Raw genomic sequence first — 20,691 nt, forward strand, 5'->3', positions numbered from 1 at the left:
TGCCCACAAATCAACACTACTACCACGGGTCGTTCGGTCTCAATGCCCTTCCGATTCGGGTCTGACACGACAAGGACATTCAAGCCACGCCACTAGACAATCCTATGTATGTCATCCAATAATCCGGGAAAGTGTCAATGGGCATCTTCGGAGAACATCCCATACTATTCCCTCCGATGTCCAAGGACAAAAATGTCAATAGGACATTCCCCAATCCCAAATCATACATATTCAATCACATTCTCAATTCCATCACATCATACATAAATGATATTTAATCATATGAAATGAGATATAATATAGCATGATCAATCACATATGTAATTAACAAGAATACATAATCATGATAACCAAAGTGATATATAACATGGTACTACTGTCTAGAAGTATATACAGCAGTCATATGATGTTAGATATACAACAATTAATGTGAATCTACCAAGTTTCCAACATAGAAGCATAATTCACATAATCCATGTAATTATGGTAATAATCGTCCTTACCTTAAGTCATGATGATGATAATCCAATAATCTCGAAAGAATGATCCGAAGATGGTATTAAAACCTTAGACAAACATAAATGAAAGATTATAAAAGAAATTGGGAAAATATGAGGTCGAACGGGTCAAAACGGATCAAAGTTGCTGTCAGCAATATGTTTGGTTGATGCCCTTTGGTCGATGGGATCGACCAAAAGTGGTTTCGGACAGCAAGTTGGATTTTGGTGATTTGGTCCGAAATCGGTCTTCCGGGGCTTGGATCAATCCGAAACTTGGAGGGATGATTAATAACAATATGAGGACACTATACACCAAGAGTTAACATGATCCAATGGTTAAATTGGAAATCCCCAATTTGAAATCCTATGTTCTATATGCTAGAACCATAGTCTTCAAGGAAAATCATTGCAACTTCAAGAGGACTTAGGAATTTAATTAATAGAATGATGAACAACAGAATATAGACAATTACTAACATATAATCAGACCTAATTGAAAGAGAAAATCAGATTAAGAGATGAATTCATGTTGTAAAGAAGAGAAAAATCAAAATAAGAAAGCAAGAACATCATGTATGAGAATCATAGCATGGAAAGGATGAAGAGAGGTTTAATCAAAGCAAAAGAGCTTGTAGAAGAGGTGGTTGCAAGGTTGCAGCACCTTCTTCATGAACTCAGTAGCAAGAACAATAGTAGATAGGAGTAGAATAGAGAGAAAGTGAGAGAACACATACCTTGTAGAAGAGATTAGAGAAGAGAGACAATGATTCTTGTAGAAGATCATCACCCAAGCCAAGGAGGAGCCTAAGAGGAGCCTTCCCATGTTCTTAGGTGTTGAAATGAGTAACATAGGTGTTGGTGCAACCTAGAGGGGGGGGGTGATTAGATTGTACCCCGTGGATTATCCCAAATTCTCGGTTTGATTGCAATTTCAAGTTAAGTTAACAATTTAAATGAAATTCAATAAAGGCAAGCAATCACAACACAAAATTTATAGTGGTTCGACTATACAAGTCTACATCCACTCCTCTCTTGGCCTCAAGAGAGTATTCCACTATTGATTCTCTTTCAATACAATGGGTAGAGATCAAACCCTTACAATAATCTTTTTTGCGGGGCAAGAGTACCTTCTTCATCTTTGTTTAGCAAGTAGGGCAAGAGCACCCTTCACAATCTTTGTTTACGGGCAAGAGCACCCAATCAATCTTTGTTAATGGGCAACAGCACCCAATCAATCTTTGTTAATGGGCAAGAGAACCCAATTAATCTTTGTTCACGGGCAAGAGCACCCAAGACCAAATTCTAATCAACCTAGACTAGAATTCAATAACCAATACAAATACAAGATGTGTCGGATATTACCTTAACAAGAGGTGTGACACTTTACCTCTTGTGTAAGTGTGATACAATGTGAGTTGTATGCTCAAATGGAAATGTATGCACCACCGATGCCTTTAATCACCTCAAGCTTGGCTTCCGCAAACTTTGTAACACCTTGGTATATCTCTTCAAGGTTGGGAGAGGATGAGAGGCAAAGCACAACGCCTTTAGTAACCTTGAGCTTGGTTTCCACAAGCTTGCTTAATACCTTGGAATGTTTTTCAAGGTTGGGGAGAAGGTGAGAGGCAAAGCACAACGCCTTTAGTCACCTCAAGCTTGGTTTCCACAAGCTTGCTTAATACCTTGGAATGTTTTTCAAGGTTGGGGAGAAGGTGAAAGGCAAAGCACAAGGGTTTCTTGCAAATTGAGAGCTTAGGATCACTTGGGGAGTGGGTGATCAAGTGTGTGTATTCAACCTCCCAAATGAGGTGAAATGGGTTTATATAGAGCACCTTTGAGTGCCAAAACCCAATCCCCAACAGATAGAAAACTGACACATTTTAAGTCCACTTTTCAGTTCAGACGGTCATCCGTCTAAAAAAGAGCCGTTATAGGCTATTTTTACACCAAACGGAATTCCATCTCAGACGGTCAGCCGTCTGACCAGACGGTCATCCGTCTCAAACGGAATTCCGTCTGGCCTTCTGTTTTTGAAAAATCAGAAATGCCAAAACTAGACAGTCGACCGTCTGGGGCAATTTTGCTGAACTATCTTTGGGCTGGGACATGGCTTGGGTTTTTGGACTTTTTGGTCAACCCTAAGCATTGTACACCTCACTAACATGTCCTAGGTCACTCTAGTAGCATGAATTACATATAATGGATGCATTTACATATATGTGTATGCGAGAGTGTCCTAAGCCCTAATTCAGCCTAAGTCTTGATCTTTGACTTGATTTTCGACTTGATCTTGAGCAACGGTCTTGATACTCATTTTGACTTTGGTACTTTGTCTAAGATGGTTTGAGTTGTCTTGAGCTTGACTCTCCAATATTTCTTTGGCCCGGTCATAATGCATCGAGATTCACTGTAGTGATGAGATGGCATTTCCCAACAGTCATGTCCATCTTAGCATGGTCATCTCGACTTGGACTTCATGTCCATCATGGCATGGTCATCTTGACGTAGACTTCATGTCCATCTTAGCATGATCTTGGCTTTGGCTTGACTTGGGCATATGGCTTTGACTTGGAGTTGATACACTTGTTTCTCAACTTGAACTAAAACAATACAACTCAATATAGCCATTAGTAATTTATGTTTGTTATCATCAAAACCAATGGAGGCTGATGTGGCAAATGCTGACATGGCACTTCCCAACAATCTCCCCTTTTTTGATGATGACAAACATACAAGTGATGGAATGATAGAAGGCTGTAAAAACTATCATTTATGCTCTTGAATAATCATATAGTCATGAAGCATGCTAACTACCCCCATAGTTCATAAATCATCATGTGAATCTTATATGACATATGCATTACACATCATGCTATTAAGGTTTACAGTCTAAAAAAAATTCTAAAGAAAATGCTAACTGACTGTAAACTATAATATTTTAATATTTCTCCCCCTTTGTCATAAGCAAAAAGGAGAAAAGAGCATGGCATGCTCCCCCTACATATGAAGCTCCCCCTAAATATGAGCTTCCCCCTTGTACCAAAAACAAGAGAACAGTAGAGAAGAGAAAACATAAACTTGCATTGCATACCAAGACATGTCATTTACATTAATAATACCAAGATTCATGTGTAAAGACAAGTGTTCACCATATAAGAACTATTCAACTGAAAAGATCATATTATGAAACACTAGCTGGTCAACTAGAGGAATTTGCATAAAGAAAAGGGTAAGTGAAGCTAGTCTTCAGTTTTGCTGCCCTCTTTTTCATCTCCACTACCACTTTCGCTGCTGCTGCCACTTGCCTCGTCCTCATCTTCTTATTCATCACCTTCTGCTTCTGCAACTTCGGGAGACGGCATAGAAGGAACCTTGAGATGAATCATCATATGTTGCATCATTGCTGTATGATGAGGCATCATGCCTTCAAGAGTGTTTTTGCGATTACCCATTGAGTCAAAATGGGTATCAAAGTGCTGTTGTAGTGAGGCAAAAATTAAGGGCCTGAGATCTTGACATACTTTGAGGAGATTTTGATAGACATCATTTATATTAAGATCCTCAGGTTGGGGTTCCTATAAGTCCAAAGGCGAAGCTCTCCCTCAATGGAGATCTTACACATGGTGTGAAAGGTAATGTCCACTCCTTTGACATAGGAGAGTACTTTCAGATTTTCGCCTGCTCCTTCATGGTGAAGATTTCCCTAGAAGTGAGTCACAAGTCTAGGATAGGTGAGCTTAGTGGCACAAAGCATGGGACCTCAGCCCATGGCTTCGAACACATCCTTGATTTGAGAGAAGTCATCAAGGTCAAATAGTAGTGCCTTGCTCAATGCTTCATGTGACAGCCGTAGGAGAAATCCTCTTGGCTTTAGTTTCCCTAAACTACTTATCTAGTCTAGGAGAATCTTCATGGGACTCTTCACGAGGGGGTGAGGGAGGAGGGACTCTAGAAGAGGAAACACCACCTTGGACTGAAGAGTTCTTGCTGCGAGACATGAAGAGCTGTCAATCACAGAATACACCAACTAGTATTGGAACTTAAAGTTTTCAATAACAAATGCATGATGGTCCTTAAGAAGGATTACTCATGATTGTTCAAAACATGTTTTGAAATTCAGGTTTGGCAACTGAAAATCATAAAAGAATCCAAATGTTGGATCATAGTTGAAAAATCTGAGGTTAGATGAAGAGCCAAACCAGATTTTGAGAAATGCAGCAATGCTTGCATTTCAAGGTCTTTCATCCACAAGAGCAGAGAATGCAGCCACCAGCATTTGAAAAACAGATTTGCCCTAGAAGCATGTAATCTTCAGAATTTTGAGGATGATCGATTGCTTGTTACTCATCTCGAGTCTTGTTGTAACCAACAAATATTCAGCAGAATATGGTTTCAACAAGGAATTCTGAGTATGCTTGATTCTAAAGGGATTTTGGAGAGTGAAAACAGGGGAATTCAGATTTTGGAAGAGACTCTTGTCTGACCAAGTTCAACAGGCCAAAAACAATCTGAGAGAAGGAATTCTGTGGTTAAGGAATACAGAATTTCATTCTTATATGAGTTCAAAACAGAGTCTGCTGGAAAAACTAATGGAGTTATAGTTGACAGCAACTCAATGACTCATGTGATCCCATAGTTTTCAAAAGAACTGTATTTTTGCAAAAATGACAGATTTCTTTAACAAATAACCCCTGAACAACAGAGTTGTAGAGAAACTCAATGACCTCTAAATGGCAATTGATATGGCTTTAAAAAGACATTTACCATGTAGCCAAAATAATGCTGTTTTTAGACAGAGTTTGTCCCTTAGACAGATAACCTCCAGAAATTTTTGAAGGAAATCAACATGTAACCAAAACTTGTTTTAACCAACATATATTCCAACGAGTATAGTTTTAACAAGAGTTACAGAGTATGGCTTAACCTATTAGTGAAAAGTAAGGTAGAAACCCAAAATTCAGTATGGTTCAAGCCCAAAAAGTTTCTGTTGTTTAAGAAATACAGCAACTCAAAGACTAAATCTTCAAATGATTTGAGATTTATGCATCATATGGATTTGAATTATCCAAGAAGCGATGAGGTCTTTGAGGACTTACCAGAAGTAACTGTTTGAGGAGATAGGAGGTCTTGCTAAGAAGAACTTTCACCAAGGTTCTCACACAAGAGATTCTTCTCTTCTCACACTCAAGAGAGAGAGCTCTTGAGGACTGCTGTTCGTGGAGTCTCACACAAGCAGGGAGGAGAGATGGAGAAGTCACAAGAAAATACATGTGAGTATTTATCTTAACCAGACGGACGACTGTCTGATCCAGACAGTTGACCGTCTGGTTGCTGAACTATCCACTAATTTGAGAGTGGGATTTGGAATAGGTTTTTGATGATTTTGCCTATTCTAAGAGGTCAATCAGCCTCAATTCTCTTCTTAGTTCAACAAAACGGTCTTCACTTAGGGTTTCAGTGAAAATGTCCGCCAATTGATGGTTTGTGTCAATGAATTCAAAGACAACTTCATTCTTTTGAATGCATTCCCTAAGGAAATGATGCCTAATATCAATGTGCTTGGCTCTTGAGTGAAGCACATGATTCTTACTAGGATTGATGGCACTGGTGCTGTCACACTTGATGAGGCATTGCTCAAGATGAACCTTGTAATCTAGTAAGGTTTGTTTCATCCAAATAACTTGAGCACAGTACTTACCTGCTGCAATGTACTCCACCTCGGTTGTGGAAAGAGCAATACAAGGTTGTGGAAAGGGCAATACAATCCTATTTCTTGGAAAACCATGACACTAGGCATGGTCAAAGAAAATGGCATGTGCCACTTGTGCTCTTTCGGTCAACATGACAACAAGAAAAGTCGGCATCCGAAAGCTTAATAAGTCAAATCTTGACCTTTAGGGTACCACAACCCTAAGTTTGATGTGCCTTTCAAATATTTGAAAATTCTCTTGATGGCACAAGCATGAGATTGTTTAGGATTGGCTTGATATCTCACACAAGCATAAACACTAAACATGATGTCCGGCCTACTAGCCGTTAAGTATATGGAGCTTCCAATCATACCTCTATACTTAGTAGCATCAAACATGCTTCCCATCCTCATCTTTTGACAATTTCAAAGATGTGTTTGTGGGTGTTCTACTAGCCTTTTGAGATGTTACATCGAATCTCTTTATGAGTTCTTTTATGTACTTGGTTTGACTAATGAATATGCCATTTTCATTTTGTTTAATTTGTAAACCAAGAAAGGATATTATTCATCCATCATACTCATTTCAAACTTATTTCTCATGCAAGTACTAAACTCATGACATAGGGATTCATTTGTATTTGACAAATTATGGTATCTACCTTACCCATTGAGAATCCCTCTTGGACTAGAAATTTGCTTAGCCTTTCATACCAAGCCCATGGAGCTTGTTTAAGTCCATAAAGAGCCCTTTTTAAGCTTGAAGACATGGTTGGGATAGGTAAAGTCTTCAAAGCCCAGAGGTTGTGCAACATACACTTCCTCCATAATAGGTCCATTTAAGAATGCATTGATACAATTTGAAGTCCAAATGCCAACAACATTCTCATGGATTCTAGATGAGCTACAAGTGCATAGGTTTCATCAAAGTCAATCCCCTCTTGTTGACTATATCCTTGGGCAACTAATCTTGCCTTGATTCTAACAACTTGACCATTCTCATCAAGCTTGTTTCTAAATACCCATTTGTTGCCTATGATGGTATGGTCTCGAGGTCTTTGAATGAGTTCCCAAACATCATTTCTTTCAAATTGATTCAACTCTTCTTGCATGGCCATAATCCAATAACTATCGGTTAGGGCCTCTTTGGCATTCTTAGGTTCTATGGCTGACAAGAATGCAACATAATTGCAAGAGTTTTGAGATCTTGATCTTGTTTGGATTCCTTGACCTAAGTCACCTATGACTTGTTCAAGAGGATAGTCTTTTCATGGGACTACCTCTTTAGACAATTCTTGAGAGGGGTCCCACCATTTTTGGGATCATTTGTGGGGATTTCTAGAGATAAGTTGTCAACTTTTTCTCTAATGGCATGCTCAAATCTCCCATCATTTTCCTCATCAACTAGAGGTTTATATTTTTCTTTGGGTGAAGATATATCGAATGAGACATCACATTGATTCTTCCACAACTAGAGTTCTTTTATTCAGCACTCTATATGTCCCATTGTTTTGGGAATATCCCAAGAACACTCCCTCATCCACTATTTCTTCAAATTTTCCCTTGGGATCTCTAGTGTTCAATATAGTGCATTTACATCCAAATATTTGGAAGTGATCAACCCTAGGAACTTTGTTGTTATCAAATTCCCTCCCATGCTCACTTTGAATGGTGGTTATTGAGTATCCTTTCTAGTTTTGAATCCTCCTAGCAAAGATGACAAACTCTTCAAAAGCATCATCTTTATGCTTTAGAAATATAGTCCATGTATACCTTGAATAGTCATCAATAATGACAAAGGTATAGTGTTTACCACCAAGGATAGCCATGGGAATTGGTCGAAATAGGTCCATATGTAGAAGTTCTAGTGATCTACTAGTGGAGACTAAGTTTTTGGACTTATGTGACATTTTGGTTTGTTTTCCCTTTTGACACGCATCACAAAAATAGTTTTTATCAAACTTTATTTTTGGAAGGTTTCTAACTAGATTCCTTGATGCTGTGGTCTCAATTAGCCTCATGTTGATGTGGCCTAATTTTCTATGTGAAACTATGGTTTCTTCATGTGACATAAGGCAAGTCAAGTTAGGAGATGATTCATTGAAGACACAAGTGTAAATGTTATCCCTCCTAATGCCTCTTATGATTAGATTTTCATTCATATCTTTCACATGGCAACAAGAAACATAAAATGTGACTCTATATCCTATACAACATAGTTGGCTTACACTAAGCCAGTTATAGGGCAGTTTATCAACTAAAAATGCATTAGAGATAGAAGTACCTCCAATGTTGATTCGACCAATGCCAACTACCTTTCCTTTGCTATTGTCTCCATAGGTGACGCTTCCTTCATCATACGATCGAAGCTTTGTGAAGAGCTTTGGATTTGACGTCATACGCTTGGAGCACCCGCTATTGATGTACCATTCACTTCTTTGGATGTTCATCAAAAAAATCCTATAAAGCAAAGAAAAAACATTGCATTGGTCCCCATGTCTATATGGGTCCAGCCTGGTTAGATCCTATTTGTTCCATGTTGAACCAACTAGGTTGATATCCTTTAAGCCTTTGAAACCTTGGGTCACAAATGTCAAAAGGTTCTTGGACTTGAGGTCTTTGTTTCCTCTGTCCATTGAGGTTTTGACTTCTTTGCCCATTCATTTTATTTGTGTTTTTATAGAAGTTTTCGCTTCTTCTAGGCTTTTGATGGTTTGGCATGTATGGCCTGAATGGAGGTTGAAATATATGCTCATTATATGCATAGTAGGGATATGACCTGTTATAGTCAAGCAACATTTGATTTTTGTTAGGCCAAAATTGATGTTGTTGTCTATGGGCATTTTGATAGCTCTGGGGTTTTTGCCACCTAGGGTCATAATAGTTTTGGTATCCTCCATTTCTTCTTGAGTAGCCTTAACTTGCCTGATTCGGTCTTCTTGTTCTTTGCTCATTCTTTGGCCCAATTTTCCCTATCCTTTGGGAATTGAGATTTCCTCTTCCAATTTTTCTTTTATTGGTTTGAGGTTGGGTCTTGTTCCCACTTTGAACGTTCCCTTGAACATTTGTGGGTTTTGAAGAGGGATTCTTGCTGAATGTCCCTTTTTCAAATTGAACTTCCTTCCCCTTTCTAGAAGTTGAAGTTTCACTATTGAATCTGAGTCCTTCTTTATCTTGTGGACTCTTTTGAGGGGTTCCTAGAAGATTATCTAGATTCCTTTGCCCATTTGTGCATTTCACAAAGGCTTTGTTTAGGTCACTATTCTCCTTTTCTATTTTCTCAATATACTCCCGTAGATCATTTACGGTGTCATCAAGAGATAACACTTCTCCTTCCAAGACCTTGTTCTTCTTTTCGATTTTCTTGCTAAAATTACATAGAGTATGAAAATCACTTGCTAGATCTTCCTCGTCAATGCTATCTATTTCATTTTCATCATAAATGAAATCAAGACTATCACATCTAGATTTTATCTCATGATCTTGATCTTCATCCATTTTAGCCATCAAGGCTAAGTTGATATTTTCTATTTGGTTTGTTCCTTCATAGATGACCACCAACTTATCATATATTTCTTTTGCATTCATACAAAAACAAAATTCATTATATACCTAATCACTTAAAGCTCATTGTAGAAACATTTTGGCCTTGTGGTTTGCTTGGGATTCGACTTTGTCAATTTCATCCCATTCAGTCCTAGGTTTGAGGATTTTGTTACCATCTTTATCAAGTTTGGTAATCTCATTTGGTCCATATGTAAATATGTTCCAAACGTCTATATCAGTAGCACACACAAAGTCTTTAAATCTAATTTTCTAGTAGGCAAACCCTTCTCCATCAAAATGTGGAGGCCTAGAGACATCAAGTCCTTCGGGTCTTGAAGAGAATTGGTTGGATGATGATCCCATGATCTTTTACTCTTTTAGAGATTGATTTCAATCTCAATTAGAGCTCCCGCTCTGATACCAATTGTTGGTGCAACCTAGAGGGGGGTGATTAGGTTGTACCCCGTGGATTATCCCAAATTCTCGATTTGATTGCAATTTCAAGTTAAGTTAACAATTTAAATGAAATTCAATAAAGGCAAGCAATCACAACACATAATTTATAGTGGTTCGACTATACAAGTCTAGGTCCACTCCTCTCTTGGCCTCAAGAGAGTATTTCACTATTGATTCTCTTTCAATACAATGGGTAGAGATCAAACCCTTACAATAATCTTTGTTGCGGGGCAAGAGTACCCTCTTCAATCTTTGTTTAGCAAGTAGGACAAGAGCACCCTTCACAATCTTTGTTTACGGGCAAGAGCACCCAATCAATCTTTGTTAATGGGCAAGAGAACCCAATCAATCTTTGTTAACGGGCAAGAAAACCCAATTAATACAAATACAAGACGTGTCGGATATTACCTTAACAAGAGGTGTGACACTTTACCTCTTGTGTAAGTGTGATGCAATGTGAGTTGTATGCTCAAATGGAAATGTATGCACCACCGACGCCTTTAATCACCTCAAGCTTGGCTTCCGCAAGCTTAGTAACACCTTGGTATATCTCTTCAAGGTTGAGAGAGGATGAGAGGCAAAGCACAACACCTTTAGTAACCTTGAGCTTGGTTTCCACAAGCTTGCTTAATACCTTGGAATGTTTTTCAAGGTTGGGGAGAAGGTGAGAGGCAAAGCACAACGCCTTTAGTCACCTCGAGCTTGGTTTCCACAAGCTTGCTTAATACCTTGGAATGTTCTTCAAGGTTGGGGAGAAGGTGAAAGGCAAAGCACAAGGGTTTCTTGCAAATTGAGAGCTTAGGATCACATGGGGAGTGGGTGATCAAGTGTGTGTATTCAACCTCCCAAATGAGGTGAAATGGGTTTATATAGAGCACCTTTGAGTGCCAAAACCCAATCCCCAATGGATAGAAAACGGACACATTTTAAGTCCACTTTTCAGTTCAGACGAACGTCCGTCTGGTCAAACGGTCGTCCGTCTGAAAAATAGCCGTTATAGGCTGTTTTTACACCAGACGGAATTCCGTCTCAGACGGTCAGCCGTCTGACCAGATGGTCAACCGTCTCAGACGGAATTCTGTCTGGCCTTCTATTTTTGAAAAATCAGAAATGCCAAAACTAGGCGGTCGACCGTCTGGGGCAGTTTTGCTTAACTATCTTTGGGCTGGGACATGGCTCGGGTTTTTGGACTTTTTGGTCAACCCTAAGCATTGTAAACCTCACTAACATGTCCTAGGTCACTCTAGTAGCATGAATTACATATAATGGATGCATTTACATATATGTGTATGTGAGAGTGTCCTAAGCCCTAATTCAGCCTAAGTCTTGATCTTTGACTTGATTTTCGACTTGATCTTGAGCAACGATCTTGATACTGATTTTGACTTTGGTACTTTGTCTAAGATGGTTTGAGTTGGTCTTGAGCTTGACTCTTCAATATTTCTTTGGCCTGGTCATATTGCATCGAGATTCACTGTAGTGATGAGATGGCATTTCCCAACAGTCATGTCCATCTTGGCATGGTCATCTCGACTTGGACTTCATGTCCATCTTCATGTCCATCTTGGCATGGTCATCTTGACTTAGACTTCATGTCCATCTTAGCATGATCTTGGCTTTGGCTTGACTTGGGCATATGGCTTTGACTTGGAGTTGGTACACTTGTTTCTCAACTTGAACTAAAACAATACAACTCAATATAGCCATTAGTAATTTATGTTTGTTATCATCAAAACCTATGGAGGCTGATGTGGAAAATGTTGACATGACATTCCCATCCATAGGGTTCTAGGTTCGAGGTTTCACTTAAAAAGATGAAGGAATATCCAAAAAACACCTTTTAACTCGAATTTGGGCTTGTTTGGTCGATGCCCTTGGTTGATGGGATCGACCAACACAATTCAGCAGAAAACTCACCAATAGTTCAGAGCAACCGGACAGGGATTTTGAGGGCTATACGGGGTCAAATTGAGTGGGGTTTTCTCCTACTAGTCCATCAAAAAGTTTAGTTTTGAGAAATAACTTAGGATTGGGCACGGGAGTTCATTAGATACTTCAAATAATTCATCCTTCTTCTATGCGCAAGCAGGATTGGCCAGACATAGTTCAGCAACTTCGTACAGGGATTCGAAGGGCTATACGAGGTCAAATTGAGTGGGGTTTTCTCCTACAAGTCCATCAATGAAGTCTAGTTTCAAGAAATACATTTGGATTGAGCACAGGAGTTCATTAGGTCCACCAAATAATCTCACCTTCTTCAGGCTGCAGATTCAAAACTAACACTGACAATGCTCTCAATTGAGGGGCATCATCGTCAATGTCCAAGGGCTTGGGCTCCAACACAAAATCATCAACCAAAAGGGTCCAGAAGTCTCTATTTCCCCCACTTCGGGTCTTCGGACCTATAAACATAACAGATTCCGGGCCAGTTCAAGGTTAGGATAAGGCCGGATATTACAGATCTACCCTAAGGGAAAGGTCTGGCATGACTTCTTAAGGATTTCAAAGATAATAACACTGAAATCAAGGTCTAACATCAAACAAGTCTTTCTTCCCCAAAAGAAATAGGGTGTCCTGGTTAGGTTTGGGCCGGATTTCACATTCTCCCCCCCCCCCCTTAAAATAATTTCGTCCTCAAAATTGGGAGAGTACTTGGCTTCCAAAGAGATGTAGAACATTGCTTTTATCTTGACTTTTCTTCTCCAAAAATCTTAGGAAAGCAAGTAACAGTAATTCTTTTGTAACAAACAAAGGAGTAAATCTAACATGCTTTGAAATCAAATCGAAAGTATGATCATGGCTTCATGAAGATTTCACAAGGATCATGGCGAAGATCAATATGAAACCTTAAGAATGAAAGGAGATTGTAGAAGAGATGGTTGCAAGGCTGCAGCATCTTCTTCATAGTCTCAATCACATAGAATAAAACCTAGTAAGAGTAGATCAATACAACACAAGAGAGATTACTAACTTTTGATTTAAGAATAGGAGATGAAAAGCTTGAAGTCTTGAAACAATTAGAAGGAATAACAAGTCATGAAGATCACACTTGATTTCCCTTCGAAATCATCATGTGGGGAAAACACCAGGTTATAGAGTGTGTGGACTCTAGAACAACAGAGATAGAAAGATCAGTCATGGGAATGACTTAAGATCACTCTCTTATCAAAGGGAAATAGAAGGCACAAGAAGAAATAGAAGGGAGAAAAGATCAGCTTCTAGGTAAACTTCTACTAAACGAAACTAGACAACTCATATGACAAAGGATAAATCGAACAATGTATATGGTGTCACACCCCACCCACCGGTCTCGGTTACCCGCCCGACAACCCGTGAGAGTGATCCGTCACAGGATCCACGGTTTTAGTCTATCAACAATAATAAATACAAATAAAGACAATCAATAGCAATAATAGTTCAATTAAATAATAAAAGGATTACAGGAGTCCAAATACTCCAATAAAATAATCAATGAAATAATAAATCAAAATGAATACGAGTTCAGCGGAAGCAATCAAAAGAGTTCAATTATTTTCTTTCCAGTTTCCTTATCTAAGGCTAAGTAGTGTTTTTCATGAATCTCTAGAAAAGGTGTCCTCCAGTTCTTCTCCATTCGTTGAGCAAACTGCCTGGCAACTTGTCTCCTCTACCTATCAATGGGTGCGATAAGCGCATTCCATGCACTCGCGCAGAGCTCCCGCACAGGCTATCTCCATTTTCCATTGTCGGTGCCACATCTTCTTTATACGGGAATGTTCCTTCATAGGAAACCCATCCATCTTCCCACACATTCCCTCCATCTACGTCAGTAAGAACAATTACAATTCCCATCCAAATATCCAACAAATCAGAAATGCATATATGATATGTATGAGTGCAAAGTATGAATGCTGGTAGATCTAACCATGCAAGTCTCTAACAGTTGACATGCTTTAAGATATACACCAGCCCTCCTCCGGGTAAGTCTAGTCACTCTGATCCGGCAAGGACTGGTTACCTCTATAGGGATCCTGGATAAAATGGAAGGTCCACACCTGGCTCTCATACCATGGCTGGGGTTAAGTCAACACTCTCTCACCATGACCATTGGCAATGAGTACTGGCGCATGTCGGGGTTTCTAATCCAATGCAAGGTCATATAGGTAACACACTACATGTAGTCCAGATACATCCCCTATGGCACCAACCAACTCAATTCAGTATCCTTCGCAACCTAGGAATGAGAATCCTCACGGACTGGCTACTGCTATTAGACTTCATTCGCTAACCCTATGGTCATCCACATATTGTTGGGGCGGAATGCTCTCATGACTCCTCATGACACCCAGTCTGTTCCTTGGACGTCCATGAGCCCAACCCTAACATATGCAACCCTACCATTTATATGACTAACAGTGGACCAACGTCACATCACTGTCATCACGGGTCATCCGATTTCAATCCCCCCATCAAAAGGGTAGTAGCATGTGGGGTACCTAGCCATGCAACTCTAGACTCTACCTAAGAATGTCATCCAATAGTTATGATGACAGTGCTGGAGACATCAGCAGGCATGTGTCCCATTCCACAGCCTTCTGATATCCCAAGCTAAGATATCCCAAAGGAATACCTCATCCATCAGAACCACATACTAACCATCATCAGTATATCACATTCATAACCAACAAAGTATATATGTAAACAAGATAAACAACAGTAATATAACAAGATCAACATGTAAAACATGATTACAGTAGCATATATAATGAAAGACTAATGCTAACAGACACTAGACTAGCATGTTCAAGTCTATTCATGAAGATAGGATTGTATGCCCTTACCTGCATATAAGTAATTCATCCATGAAAAGAAATCCGTAAACAATTATAAAACTTTCTCTTCAAACAGAGGACACCTATACACAGGGTTACAATAATGTATAAGTCAATTGAATCAAATCGGATCAAAACCAAAAGCCATTTGGTCACTGTGTACCAACTGGTTGTTTAGGTTGAGCGATTGCCACTAGTGACCGCCCTAAAACAGTAAGTTTCAGATCCAAAACTCAGGCTTTTGATTATCCATTTTCAATCCGAATTTCGAGTGATCATAGGCTGAATCTCAAATCTAACACTCCTATAGCCAATGGGTGAAAGGAAACCTAACAAACATAATAATTGGATTATCCATAAACCTTCCCTTGATCAGATCAACCCTTTTCACGAAAGCAGGGTTTCGTTTTTGGATCTGATCTAACCAAGATCATCAAAAGGATAGACAAATGCAATGGAAGGATCAAGAACAACCAAAGATGAACACTGAACTACCTTAATCATAGCAAGTGGTGAAGCATAAGTGAACAGGGAACCACTTACTTCAACTGAATTGGCTATGAAAAGCAGTAGAACCTTCTGGGACTCCAACAGCACTTCAGATCTGCTTTCGGCACTTCTCCGCAGCCGTCTAACCTCCAAAAACGGTAACCACAAATAAAATATTCGTAAATTAGTCGAGGGTTAATATTTATAGAAGTCAGGGGGCAAAATAGGGCAAAATCCCGCAACCAGAACTAGGCGGTCGCTTGGTTCAATCGACCGCCACTAGCAACTGCCCCCATGTATTTTGCTATACAAGGGTGTTTTTGCCAGGGGGTTGATGTCCAAGTACAACCTAGCCCTAAGAAGAGATGGGGGAGATCTTACCCTCATTCCGGACATCTCCAGACATCACTTGCCTTCCAGAAGTCCAACTATCAAGCAAGGCAGGCTCTTTAGCCAAAGAATCCAGATCCATGGGTTCAGGGTATGGATCATGGACTTCTATCCGGACACTCCACAAATTTACCCGACTAGACCTTCGGGTTCTCGGACCTGCAATATGGATCTCGGGTTAGAAATACGGGGGTTGTTACATATGGTATGTATGCATTTGGCATAGTAGCAAGGTTAGGATTAGGTGGGATTTCACACTGTCGCTCCTTGGATGTCCATGAGCCCAAACTCTAACATATGCAACCCTACCATTGTATGATCAACTGTTGACCACTGAGTCTCTGCATAGACTGGTTACCACTGTAGGATGAAGCAGAGTCACATCACTATTATCATGGGTCATTCGGCTTCAATTCCCCTACCGAAAGGGTAGTAGCATGTAAGCGTACCAAGCCATGCAATCTAGACTCCCTAGATATATCATCCAACAGTCATGATAGTGCCGGAGGATCATTGAGCATGTGTCCCATACCATAGTCCTCTGAGATCCCAAGCAATGGATACCATTTATCATATAGCATGTCATGACATATAAATAAGAAAGTGTGTCCTTACCTATAAATATGCAAAAGCTTATTATAATGCAATTAAACTGCACCAATAACACTTCCAGCAATCTCAAAGAACACCTAAACATAAGGTTGCAAGAATATATAGAAGACATGAGTCAAATCAGAGCAAAGACAAAAGACAAACTTCTGACCTAGCCCAGGGCTACCTAATGACTTTATCATCCAATTTTGGGATGCATTAGTCTGAATTTCATTCTTAAGAAGTCAATAACAAAGGTGCGAAACAACAACCTAAAATTCTAGAGATTCATTATTCAATTAATCTCCTTTGATTAGATCCATCATTTATTCAAATGCAAGGATTCGTTTTCGAACAAGATCTTCTCAAAATCATTGATAGAGAATAGAACCAATACAATTTAGTTACTACCAACAAAAAGGGCATAGATCTACACCATTCCAAAAGATGAGGGAAGAAAATGGAGTGGGCGAAGATCACTTACTTCTTCAAGATTCGCAAAACAGACAGAGGATTGGCTCTACTTCGCAATCCACGCTTCTCTCTCCTTCCAGCACGTGTTCTCTGCCTCCTACCATTTACAGTAGCAATCTCGAGTAAAATAATGAGTAAAAAGGTCGGGGTTTGCTATATATAGGGAACAGGGGGCAAAACCACGTAAGCAATGGCGGTCACTTGGGGCGGTTGATTGGCCAATCAACCGCCTTAAGCAACCGTCCCCTAGTACATTTTAGTACTTAGGTGCTTTGCTCAAGGGGTTGATCCCCAACTCAAACCTAACACTAAAAAACATGTGGGGGAGGTCTTACCTTCAATCCGGACATCTTCAAACACCTCTTGACTTTGACTGGAAATCCACTTTCCCAGTGAGGGCAGTTTCTTCATCAAGAGAATCCAGATCCATGGACTTAGGATATGGATCATGGACTTCAATCCGGATACTCCACAATTTATTTCTGGTTGATTTTCGGGTTATCGGACTTGCAATATGGATTTTGGGTTAGAATTACGGGGGTTGTTACACAAGGGGCCAGCTCAGTTGGTAAAATACCAACAACTCCAAGTAAAAGATTAGAGTTTGAATTTTCTCGAGGGACATAGCCTTGCCTATTACGTAATACCCCTATCCCCAATATATAAAATTGTCCATTAAGAAAAAAGAAAGTTATTAATTGGGAAAAGATATAATTTTGAGATGGAAATATGAGATTTAAAAATAAAAAATATATAAAAAAAAGGTGGAAACATGAGGCTTATGAACAGGACTCTAGGAGGGTTATGGGACTTCTGGATAGCGGAAGTTTGGAGCAGCTGGGGCAGATGGCTTCATATGTGGAGGAGATAAATAAGGCTTTTGAGGAAGGGAGTCATTTTAGTTTTGGTCAAGTCGGATGTGCTGCTAACCTTTTTGCAGATTGGATGACTAGGGTGGCGCTGGATCCGTCATCATCGTGAAAGCCCTTGAAGGATTGTCCTCTAGATTTGGAGGAGATCCTAAAGGCAGATCTTGTGGGCTCTTTGAGCTAGTTTCTTTGCAGTGTTTTTTGAGTTGATGGCCCATTATTGTAAAGAAAAAGAAAAAAAAAAAAAGGAGATTTATGCAAAAAGAAAATTATAATGAGAAAAAGTATATATTTTTTGGGTAAAAAGAACAAGTGTATTTAGATATGGAAATATGAGATTTATGAAAATATTTTAAATTTTATATATAACTTTGATTAAATTAAACAAACACAGAGCAAGATTGGGCTGAGCTATGTTGGCTTTAGGGCTAAACCTGGAGTTGACTTGACCATTTTATTATTCATAACCCAAACCTGTCTCTTCTGATTGAAAAAATAGGGTTGGGATTGGGGAAGGGGCTCATGGTGGATTTGAGCCATTCTGAATCAAGAAAGGTTCTATTGGCACCCCTGAGTAGGAATTAGGAAGGGCAATTCAATTGATAAGACCAACACCTCTTAGTAAAGAGGTCGAGAATTTGATTCTTACCTTGATGAACCATTATATAAAAAATCATCTATCCAAAAAAGAGCAAAATTTATTCCTCAAATTACATATTATTATTTTAGTAAGAGAGTCACATATTACTTTGAAAATTGGAAAGGACTTGTGGAACAGAATTGGGAACTGCAAACTATATGGTGGAAATTTGTTAATAAATCAAATCAAATCCAAATCAAATCACATATTACTTTTCTATTTTGGTAAGAAATTCACATAAGACTTAAAAATTGAAAAGTGCAGATTTTGAAATATTTTCTGTAGTAGTTGTCCATTGAATGAAACAATAAATGCATGCATGTTGTATGACACATGTAGGAGGTAGGAGGTTAGATGCCTTTGCTTCAAAGAGTCTGGATCATCTACTTGTTGGGTAGTGGATTTTGCTCATTTCACACCTTTTCTACCATATGTTTAAGCAAGATCTATTTTATCAATGTTTATCGGTGGACCTTTCTTAAATAAATGGTGAAGTAATGGGAAAGGAGCATAATTCCCAGCCCGTCGAGGTAGATGATCCCAACTTGCTTGCTAAGATCTGCTTGTTTTAGACACTTAGGGATACTCATTACCATATGCAATTCAATCATATCTTTGGATTGTTATTACAAGAATCAATTAATCTCACCATATAGATTTCAACTACATCTTTGATTTCCAATTATAGGAAACAATCATTCTTGTTTGGAAACCAATTGGCAAGATATAATAACCTATAAATGTTGTATATCCACTTTTTATTCCCTATATATTTTCTTTTCTCTATTTCCTTGTATATTCTCTGACTTTTGTGTATTTATTACATTGAAATCTCAGAAAATAAACACACAACCGAAAATTTTGCAATCAAATTACTTCTTATCAGTTATAAAATGGCCAACGCATTTTGATATTCATTAGTTGAAGAGAGAGTTGAAGAAATCAACAAAAAAGAAATGGGAAAGGAGCATAATCACTTCGGTTCACCTCTAGGACTTCCTCCATGGTAGCCATTTCAGACCCTAGATCTAATAGTTCAGCAAGGGTCTTAGGTTTGCTTTCCATGATAGATGTTACCAGCTTCTTGTTGGTGACTGCTCTTTTGAATGCAGCGAAGACCACCTTATCATCCAAATTCTTAATCAAGATTGAGATGCTATTAAAATTAGTTATAAAGTTTGGGATTGACTTGGAATGGCCTTGCTTCATGACCAAAAGGTTGTCCTCTACCTTATCCTTCTTGATTCCACTCTCAAAATGAGCAACAAATGCATATCCCAATTCAGTGAAGTTGTGGATGGAGTGCCTAGGCAAGCGAGAATACCAAGTAGTTGTTGGGCTTGTCAAGGACATTGGGAAGCACCTGCCCTTGATGAGATCTCCTCTTCCACACATTGTCATGATGGAGTAGAAATGATTGATATGTGCCATTGGATCATTCATTTCATCATACGTTGTGAAGGTAGGAGTGATGACACCCACAGGTGATGAAGCAGCCATGATCTCGTGGAAAAAAGGATCCTGGTTGAAAACTTGCTGCATTTCATCATGAACCTTTTTGTCCAACAGATACAGGCGGTCATTCATATCTTTGATATGCTGATAAAGATTTTCATCTCTTGCTCCTAGAAGTGCTTTCCGTCCTCCTTCTACGCTCATTGAGGCACTTGACTCAGCAGAATGCTCTCTGAGAGCTTTCCTTGCCTTGGGAGCTTGATGACCTTCAGCTATGGCTCCTATAAATGAATGTCTATCATTTTGTGCTCCTAGCCTATCAAAAACTAAGCAATATGCTTGTTCATGATGACCTCTTCTACGATCCTCTCCTCTATTCCTTGCTAAATTAGTGGGGAGCAAAGCTAATCCATCATCATGGGCCCGGTCTTGCTAACTGACGGGTGACAGCTCCACTATATCAAGTAGAACTACAGTTAAGCCTTTTGGAGGCATAAGTTGGCTCCATTGGTTCACCATGGTTTGGAATGAGTTCTTCATGTCCATCATCCTTCCCTCTAGAGCCAGTGCTTGGGCCGAATCATATACAGGAGTTAGGGACTTGAATTTCTTTTGGAGGTAAGTTGGAGGTATCTTTTGATGGACCATCTTTATGGGGATTTACTTTCTTCTTCCCTCCATGCACACATCCCTGGGACTTAGAACCATTATTGTCTGAGTTATCTCCTACCATATTTTCTCAATGTTATAAAGTATAGCAAAGAACCAAAAATGTCTTTCC

The sequence above is a fragment of the Hakea prostrata genome, unplaced genomic scaffold (assembly GCF_041222555.1).
Source record: "Hakea prostrata isolate BN-2017 unplaced genomic scaffold, UWA_Hpros_2 contig_22, whole genome shotgun sequence".
Classification (NCBI taxonomy): Eukaryota; Viridiplantae; Streptophyta; class Magnoliopsida; order Proteales; family Proteaceae; genus Hakea; species Hakea prostrata.